Genomic DNA, 7,309 nt, shown 5'->3' on the forward strand with positions numbered 1-7,309 from the left:
CTCCCCAGGCCCGCGGCCCCGCCCTCGTCGCGTCACTTCCAGCGGCGCCGCCCGCCGGGCCCGCGGGGTCTGGTCCGGCGAGGAGCGCCAGGCCCAGTGCGGCGCGCAGCCAGGCCTCCGCCCCCGGCCCGGGGGCCGCCCGATTCCCAGCCCGCAGGCGGTCCCCGGGCCTCGCGACGCGCGGCCGCCCAGGGCCCTGCGGTCCACTCGGACCTCGGCGTGCTTTCGCTCAGCGATCGCCCGCCCGAGGGATACTTAACTCACTTCCCAGACTAGATCTCAAACACACGGTGGACAAAGCAGACACAAAGAGTGTAGACGGTGCGACTCCGTCCAAGAACCGCCAAAAGTCATCTTCAGGACTAGACACCCGGGCAGGGCTAACTGAGGGAGGAGGGCCGAGGTGGACCCGAAAAGGAGCTTTGGGACGACGGAAATGTTCAAAGTCTTTAGCAGGGCCGTACTTATGCACAGGTGTAGACATTTGTCAAAATGCACCTATCTGTACTCTTAAGAGGGATGCGTGTCACTATGTACATTTTACCTCGATTTTTTTAAGAAAAAAAAAATGGTTGCGTGAAACTCACAAGCTGCAGGACAGTGTGATGCCACTTAGTAAAAAAGTCAAAGGCAATTAAATATATTTTACTCCTATTCAAAAAGTATTACTCTAGTACTGCTTTTCTTTTATTGATTAAAATCTACCTTGCATATCATTCCGTATAAAAAAAAAATCAGAGGCAAAGTGTGTTTTCTACGAACAGGAGCTCAGAGATGGCACCTTTAGTGCGGCTGTGATGGTGGCCGCGTCCAGGGGGCCGAGGTGGTGCAGGGCACTGGGAAAATCACGGAAGGAGAGGAGAAGAGCCCAACTCCAGCGCTGGGAAGTCATGGATGAACAGAGGCCCGAGAGGGGACAGGTCACTGGAGACGGGCCCTTTGTTATGTCCCAGGCCAGGCCTGGGCGTTGCCAGGCAGGTGTGGCCATTGAGGGGCCCTCGCAGCCCACATTGCCTAGAAACCCCTCACTGTGCTTTGATTCTTAACCTCGCGCTGGCAGCAGTGCAGTGACACTTGGCGGGATTGTCCGACTGTGCTGGACACTTTTTTCGGAGAGGACCAGGTCAGTTCTATGACCTGCTTTGATGTCCTCCTAGTTTGGTGGCCTTGGCTCCTGCTTAGGCCATTCCCTGGGGCAAGTGGGTGGTACTGTGGCATCTTTCACAGGCCACATTTCTAGTTTCACAAAAGATGTGCTGAGGAAGGGAGCTGAAAATGTAGAAGTACCTGACTCTACAACAGAGGAGGTTGAAGACTCTCAGTCAGTCTTAAAATCAGAGGCTGAGAGACTTAGAATCTTTGTAGTGATGTAGACAAGAAGTATGAAACCTCAGAGCTTCAACGAAAGCAGCAAACTGCAAGTTACAGACATCAATTACACCAGAAAGACGTAGAAATCAAACTTCTTAAAGCAAGGCAGATAGCGCTAAAGGATCAGTTGCTAAAGGTGCAGTCAGTCACCCAGATAGTAAATCTTGAGGATGGCCTCATGCCCTCAACTCATGTACCCTCTTCAGTGGGTTATGATATCTATCAGCATACTTTAGGTTTCCAGAATGATGATATGGACTTTGCTGACCTAATTTGGTCACAACAAGAAATAAATAGATTGTCAAAAGAAGTTTTAAGACTTGAGGCTGATGTCAGCCATTGGAGACATTTTGCTCAAACTTCTACAGCATTTCATTTAGATCTATAGCTTTGATGTAAATGAAATCTACAAACTGCAAAATACCATCAAGGAATTTGAACAGAATCTAAATAAGGAAATTGATGACCATCAACTTGAAATAGCAGTGTTGCAGGAAGTTCATCAACAGAAACTGGCAGAAATAAGTCGCAGGCATCAAAAACAATTAAAGGGGCTTCCCTGGTGGCGCAGTGGTTCAGAGTCCGCCTGCCGATTCAGGGGACGCGGGTTCGTGCCCCGGTCTGGGAAGATCCCACATGCCACGGAGCGGCTGGGCCCGTGAGCCATGGCCACTGAGCCTGTGCGTCCGGAGCCTGTGCTCCGCAACGGGAGAGGCCACAACAGTGAGAGGCCCGTGTACTGCAAAAAAAATAAAGAAAAAAAAAAAAGATACAATTAAAGGACTATGAGGGAATGATTCATGATATGCAAAAAGCTATTGAAGTCCTAGCAGCTGAAAAACTAGAGTCCACCAAAAAAAATCAAAGGACTTGAGATTAGAGTAAAATATCTTTAAAAAAAATTATCTTCTGTAGAAAAGGAAAGGGATGCTTTCATTAGAGAACAAGACCAGATAAATGAAATGAACGAAAGAACTGAAGAAGGTGAGTTGCAACCTTCTCTTAGGAAGTGGAGTGATGCTGTGACAGAAAAAGAAAAAGTTCTTCCACAGAGTACATCACTGGAAGAAGTGTCCAGATAGCAACAGCCACTGTCTGTTGCTGAAATGAAATAATGCGATTGAGTAGCAGGATAAAGATCTCATGGAAGAGAACCTGAAACTTCAAAAATGAGTCCAAGTTTTAGAAAAAGAAAATTCATTATTAAATAAAGAAAAGGAAGAACTTCAATGATCACTTGTCAAATTGAGCAATGAATATGAACTCATTAAAAGAACAGCTACAGGAGACATGGATTCGGATTCAGAAGTACATCATTTAAGATGTGACTGGGAAATCAAAGAAGGAAAAGTCAGTGAGAGTACTACTTAAAAGAAGTTACTGATTTCTGAGTTAGGAGAGTTGCACAGGCAAAAACCAAAAACTACAATGCACGTGGTTTTGATGAAAGATCAGCAAACAGAACAACAAGATGAAGGAGACAGCATCATCGGTAAAGTAAAACAAGATCTAGAATATGAGAAAAAGAGAGTTCGTTAACTTGAAGATGATAAAGTGAACATTACTAAAGAGTTAGATGGGCAAAAAGAAAAGTTAATTCATTTAAAAATGGAAAAAGGACAGTTAGAAGCAGAATTTTTTCAGGATGAACAGAGACTGTTGGAAGAAAGGAAGTATGAGCAAACTATTAAAGAACTGTCAAATACAGATAACCCAGACAGCTGTGCCTTACAGCTGGAGCATGAGTGTTTAATTAAACTCAGTCAAGAGAAAGACTGTGAAATATCAGAACTCAAAAAGAATATTGAGCAGATGATTGCTGAGCACAAAGAAACTCAGGAAATTTTGTCATCTAGTTTAGAAGAGCAGAAGCAATTGAAACAACTCATAAGAGAGAAAAAAAAATTTATTGAAAAACTTCAAGGAAGTTCACAGCTTCGGGAGGAGTTAGATCAATATACTCAAGCCTTAAGAAAAATGGAAATTTTACAGCAAACCATAGAGGAAAAAGATACAAGTCTTGCATCCATGAAAGAAGAAAATAGTCACCTGAAAGAAGAATTGGAATGACTGAGGGAAGAACACAGTCAAACCGCACCTATGGTTGACCCTAAAACTCTAGACACTGTTACAGAACTAGAATCTGAGGTATCTCAAGAGAGAACAGTTGAAGATAATCTTGAGGTTAAACCTCATCAAAAGATAATTGAAGATCAAAACCAGAGTAAAATGCAACTACTTCAATCTTTACAAGAGCAGAAACAGAAAAATCCCAAATACCAACACGAGCAAATGAATATTAAACACAATCAGCTCTTTTTGGCCAAAGGGGAGGAAAAGGAGAATTTGCAAAATGCAATAGAACAAATCAAAACCCAGCCACTGGAAAAATTCCAGCACACGCCAACAGAACATTCTGATACTTTTCAAGTAACAGAAGTTCAGAGTCTTAATATAGAAAATGGAAATGAAAAGCATGACTTATCTAAAGCCAAAACTGAAAGATCAGTACAAGGAATAAAAGAACAAAAATTGGAGATTAAACTTCTAATTGAAAAGAATACCCTTTTAACTGAACAGATTGATCAGCTGTCCAAAGGTGAGATTGGTAAACTAACGCAGTTTATCCAGCAAAAAGATTTGTGTCTTCACATGAAAGTATCTTCAGCTTCCTCCAGTGACCAAGATAATGGACAGAGTCAACAGCGATTGCTAGCCTCTGCTTTGGAAAGAGAACAAATATTAGCTGTTTTAGATGAGAAGACTAGGGAAAACAGCAATCTTAAAAGAGAAAACTTGAGAATGATGTGGATATAATTGTTGCCAAAGAAGCAGACCTCATGAAACTCAAAGATGCAAATACAAAACTCTCCACCAGATTTGAAAGCAGTGGTCAGGATATGTTTAGAGAAACGATGCAGAATTTGTCCCACATCATTCGAGAAAAAGATATGGAAACTGATGCTTTAACTCAGAAGTGTCAGACTTTACTGGCAATACTGCAAACGTCCAGCAATGGTGATGAAGTGAGAGGTGTTAATATGGATCAGTCTGAGGAGCTTCTACAGGAACGTGATAAATTAAAACAGCAAGTTAAGATAATGGAAGAGTAGAAAGAGCACGTGATGGCCACTGTACAAAATATGCAGCGTGGGTCACCCCATCTTCAGAAAGAGCTTCAACAACTTCAGGCACGGGTTTTAGTTGACAATGATAATAATTCTAAACTACAGATGAACTATACTGACCTGATCAAACTTACGATGGGAATGAAATCAAACTCAAAAACTTGGAGAAGCAAGTAGTGCAAATTCAGTTTAGCCTAGAGCAGCTTTGCAATACAAAGATATTCTGTTAGGGATGTTTGACCTTATTTTACTACAGTCCAATGAATCACTTACATCCAAGTCAGCAGCCTCTCTGAAGGCAATGAATCCTGATGGATTGAGTGAATCTTCTAAATTGCTCAAAGAAGAGACAGAAGAGTTAAGAAAATTAACGGAGGAAAAAGATGCAACCATTACAGCACTCCAGGAAGGTAATCATAGGTTGATTCCATTGCAGACAGTTCAGAACTAGAAAGAAAACGACATGAACAAATGGATTCAGAAATGAAGCAGCTACGGGAGAAACAAGATGACTTGCAAAACTTACTTAAGGAAAAAGAGCTTTTAATCAAAGCAAAAAGTGATGAATTACTTTCTTTAAGTGAAAATTTCACTAATGTAGTGAGTGAAAATGAACTTTTGAGGCAGGGAGTAATCAACCTGAAGGAGAGAGTAGTCAACTTTGAACTGGATATGTGTAAACTAAAAGAGGAAAATGAAAAATTAGTAGAAACATCTAGGGAAGAGGAAACAAAATCAAGAGACAAAGATGTGGTTTTCTATGATGTGGAGAGAGAATTGGAATACGTTGCAATGAAGGAGAAGGTGCTTGCTTTTGAGTATCTTTTGAAAGAAACAGAACTCGGCAAGACAGGGGAATTAAGTCAGTTTTTAAATGCAGTTACATCAATGCAAGAAAAGACTGTTATGTTTCAACAGGCCAGAAATGAGACCATGTTGGCATTGAAACAGAAACAAATAGAAAACTGTGCCCTCCAGAGTGAGGTTCAACATTTACACGACAAAGAACTACACTTAAAGCAGGAGCCAGAGAGATCGCATAAGCACGCAGTAGAATCAGAAGTGTCTCATAACCGCGAAGCTTTGGCTGCAGAAGACAGAGCAGCTAAACTAAGAATGAAAGTCACTGCATTGGAGGAAAAGCTCCTTCTATCTTCCAATGCGAGGGAAAATGCAAATCAGCAAGCCAGTTTGCAGATAGATTCGTTGAAGGAACAACTGAATGTTCTCACAAAGCAGAGAGGTGACATTTGGCTACAGCTTTCTGTTTCCCAAGAACAAGAAAAGTAGTATGCACAAGTGCTAAGCTAACATGAGGATGGTAGTCGCAGAATGGATGGAAATAGTTGCAGATAATCTAGAAGGAAAACTAATATCGGCACAAGGACATCAGGAGAAAGTGAATGATGCCTTGACTCTGAAGGAAGAACAAATTAAAGATCTGAAAAAACAAAATGAGGTCCAACAGGAAGTGCTGGATGATGTACAGAAGAAACTGATGAACTTACTAAGTAACACAGAAGGAAAAGTTGACAAGAGCCTCACGAGGAACCTCTTCTTGGGGTATTTTCAAACACCAAAACAACAACGTCATGAAGTGCTACAGATAATGGGCAACATTCTGGGTATTAGAAAGGAAGAAATAGATCTTTTCTTTTTTTTTTTTGCGGTACGCGGGCCTCTCACTGTTGTGGCCTCTCCCGTCGCGGAGCACAGGCTCTGGACGCACAGGCTCAGCGGCCATGGCTCACGGACCCAGCCGCTCCACGGCATGTGGGATCCTCCCGGACCGGGGCACGAACCCATGTCCCCTGCATCGGCAGGCGGACTCCCAACCACTGCGCCACCAGGGAAGCCCTAGATCTGGTTTTTAATGAGGAGCAAGGCGGTGGTACCAGATGGATGACTGGCTGGCTTGGATCAAAAAGTGTCCCCAACACACCTCTGAGACCAAATCAGCAATCGAGGCCCAAGAATTCTTTTTCAGAGCTCTTTGTTAAATTTCTAGAAACAGAATCTCATCTCACACTTCCGCCACTAAAACCCTCTGCTTGTGATCCAAAACCTCTGGATTCACCGGGAAAGAAAAAACTAGCTAAAAATGTACCATCAAGTCTTAAAACTACCTCGGGATCCACACCCAAAAAACCAGATGTGAATCAACGTTCTGCAGCTGTCTCTCTGATTAACCCACCCAGACCTGAAATGGATGGATCTGGGCATCTTCTTTTATTTTTATTTATTTATTTATTTATTTATTTATTTTTTGCGGTACGCGGGCCTCTCACTGCTGTGGCCTCTCCCGTTGCGGAGCACAGGCTCCGGACGCGCAGGCCCAGCGGCCATGGCTCACGGGCCCAGCCGCTCCACGGCATGTGGGATCTTCCCGGACCAGGGCACGAACCCGTGTCCCCTGCATCGGCAGGCGGACTCCCAACCACTGCGCCACCAGGGAAGCCCTGGGCATCTCCTTTTAAATGCTGTTACTGATGTTTTGTCCACATATACACCTTTGCTGCTGTCACCTGGCAAGAGGGCTGGAGTTGTGCGGAAAGACCTTTCAAAGCCATAGATGATTCTTCAGCCGGAGACAACATGGCACTTTTAAGAAACCAAGTCACTGAAAAAGGCATGTATTTTGACTTTGCTTGATAAAAATACGAATACTTAAAAAAAAAGTGTGTTTTAAGGACTTCAAAGATATTGACCCATCTTCAGACAGTGGTTACGTCTTGTGAGAAAGGGCATGAGTGGGGTTGAAGGCTGATCAAGGGACGCTTCAAATGGTTTTTGTAATGCTTTCATGTTTT

General features: G+C 43.1%; 1 pseudogene; it reads left to right on the forward strand.

The window, feature by feature from the left end:
• The first annotated feature begins 1,145 nt into the window (after positions 1–1,145).
• Positions 1,146–7,071, forward strand: LOC132506273 (thyroid receptor-interacting protein 11-like; annotated as a pseudogene).
• Positions 7,072–7,309: the final 238 nt, after the last annotated feature.

This window comes from Lagenorhynchus albirostris, chromosome 15 (genome assembly GCF_949774975.1).
Source record: "Lagenorhynchus albirostris chromosome 15, mLagAlb1.1, whole genome shotgun sequence".
In the NCBI taxonomy this organism is placed as follows: domain Eukaryota; kingdom Metazoa; phylum Chordata; class Mammalia; order Artiodactyla; family Delphinidae; genus Lagenorhynchus; species Lagenorhynchus albirostris.